The sequence below is a fragment of the Phocoena sinus genome, chromosome X, assembly GCF_008692025.1.
Source record: "Phocoena sinus isolate mPhoSin1 chromosome X, mPhoSin1.pri, whole genome shotgun sequence".
Taxonomy (NCBI): domain Eukaryota; kingdom Metazoa; phylum Chordata; class Mammalia; order Artiodactyla; family Phocoenidae; genus Phocoena; species Phocoena sinus.
Window position 1 is genome coordinate 44039053 of NC_045784.1, and position 2900 is coordinate 44041952.

Here is a 2900-nt window from a genome sequence, read left to right on the forward strand (position 1 = left end):
AGAATTGGGCTTGTATTTCTCTTTTGTTTTGATTTCATTTTTCTAGTCATTCACTTTTATTGTATTATTTAAAAGTATTGGTACACAATGGATTTGGGGGAAAATGGTCCTTCACCATAAATGGTTTGGGAAGCTCTGCTGTGATGAATATAAAGGAAGTATAGGACATGGACCGTGTCCTCAAGGAGCTCTCACGGTAGTAGGTGAAAAGGCATCACAGTGGTTCTGAGAAAACACCACCACTACTCTGTGGGCTTGCACTGCTGCATGGAAAAGAAGGCAATACAGACCTGGATGGAATACAGAGTAGAGACCTGAACATCCTCAAAACCACTCTCTAAATGAACTCTCTTATTTGCGCCCTTAGAGCTTAGCAGCTCTAATCTAAATAGAATTGGACTTCTCTCAAATAGAGGGCAACCTGATATGGGATTTATACAAAGTAAAATTTCTCATGAAAACCATCTGTCAAAAATTCTGCTGGGCCCAATTAGAGAACTATAAAGACTGAGTTTTTGCACAACACAGACTTTCTAGTGTATGCTCACAGGCTAATAGGATCTTTCTTTAGCTGACACTAAGGCAGGAAGCTGACCAACTCGCTCTTCAATCTAAATATCATCCTTGACAGGCTATTCAAAAATTTTTCTATATTACTTTTTAAGATACATAATTGAATAGGTAATACACTTCCATGGCACAAAATTGAGAAAGTACACAGCTCCACACCTTCCTATTTTTCATAGAATTTTACATATAAGCACATAAAGAGCATATATAAAATAGATAACAAGGATCTACTTATAGCACAAGGAACTATACTCAATATTTCGTAATAACCTATAAAGGAAAAGAATCTGAAAAAGAATATATATATATATATACATATATATATATATATATATATATATAACTGAATCACTGTGCTATATACCTGAAACTAACACAACATTGTGAACCAACTATACTTCAATAAAAAAGTTAAAAATTACATTATTTATTTGATCAATCCTCTTCTGATGGAGATCTTGTTGTTTTTTATTTTTATTATTACAAACAATTGCACACAATAGTTTACAGCTATGCAAACATAACTGAAGGAGAGATTCTTAGAAATGGAATTTTTGGATCAGCCTCATGTATTTGAAATTTTTATTGCTATTTCAAAGTCACCCTCAATTGACTAATTGCACTCCCACCAGCAATTTATGAGAGGACTCCTCCCACCTCCAGCTTTGTCAACACAGTATATTACCAACATTTTTATGCTTTACTGGGGTAACTCACTGTGGTTTTCATTAGTGTTTCTCAATCATGAGGTTAGCTACCATTATGTCCTAGAAACCATTTGTTAGTTTTGATACTCAGCTCTCTAGGTACAAGGTGGTTGTTTTTTATTTTTTAATTAATTAATTAATTAATTAATTTTTGGCTGCGTTGGGTCTTCGTTGCTGCACACAGGCTTTCTCTAGTTGCAGTGAGTGAGGGCTACTCTTCGTTGTGGTGTGCGGGCTTCTCATTGTGGTGGCTTCTCGTGTTGCAAAGCATGGGCTCTAGGTGCGTGGGCTTCAGTAGTTGTGGCGCATGGGCTTCAGTAGTTGTGGCGCATGGGCTTAGTTGCTCCATGGCATGTGGGATCTTCCTGGACCAGGGCTCAAACCCGTGTTCCCTGCATTGGCAGATGGATTCTTAACCACTGCACCACCAGGGAAGTCCAGTACAAGGTGACTGCAAATGATCCTAGATCACTCTATTTTCAGACTTAACCTACTGTCTTGATAGATTCCCTGAGCTACAGAACTTTGTTCATTTCCTTTTATTCTGCCCCATTTTTTTAGAACTATTCCAGGCATCCCTTGGGCACCCCAGATATTTTATTTTATTTATGCATGGTATTTTATTTTCTTTTTAATTGAAGTATAGTTGATTTACAATGTTGTGTTACTTTCTGGAGTACAGCAAAGTGATTCAGTTATACATATATACATATATTTCATATTCTTTTCTATTATAGTTATTATAAGATATTGAATATAGTTCCCTGTGCTATGCAGTAGGACCTTGTTGTTTATCTATTTTATATATAGTAGCCTGTACCACTTATTTTATTTTAAAACTAGTATCCCTAGGGGCTAACACGTGCCTGGCACAATAGTAAAGACTCAAACAAAATGTGGAACAAATAAAGAACAATACCAGAAACATTCACTTACTACTTTACATGGTTATGTACTCATGTAACTATTTCACTCTGGATTTGCAGTGACAATTTCAAAATTAAAGATAAAGCTGCTTTATTATTTACAATAGCCAAAACATGGAAGCAACCTAAATGTCCATCAACAGATGAATGGATAAAGAGGATGTGGTACGGAATACCACATGTGGTATGGAATACCACATACAATGGAATATTACTCAGCCTAAAAAAAGAATAAAATAATGCCATTTGCAGCAACATGGATGGACCTAGAGATTATCATATTAAGTGAAGTAAGTCAGGCAGAGAAAGACAAATATTATATGATACCACTTATATGTGGACTCTAAAAAAAGATACACATGAACTTATTTACAAAACAGAAAAAAGACTCAGACATAGATAACAAACTTATGGTTAACAAAGGGGAAACGGGGGGGAGATAAATTAGGAGTTTGGGATTAACATATATACACTACTATATATAAAATAAATAACAAGGATCTACTGTATAGCACAGGGAACTATATCCAACATCTTGTAATAATCCCTAATGGAAAAGAATCTGAAACATAATATATATCTATATCTATATCTATATATATCTGAATCACTTTGCTGTTCACCTGAAACTAACACAACATTGTAAATTAACTGTACCTCCATTTTAAAAAATGGTTAAAAAAAGATAAAGCTGCTT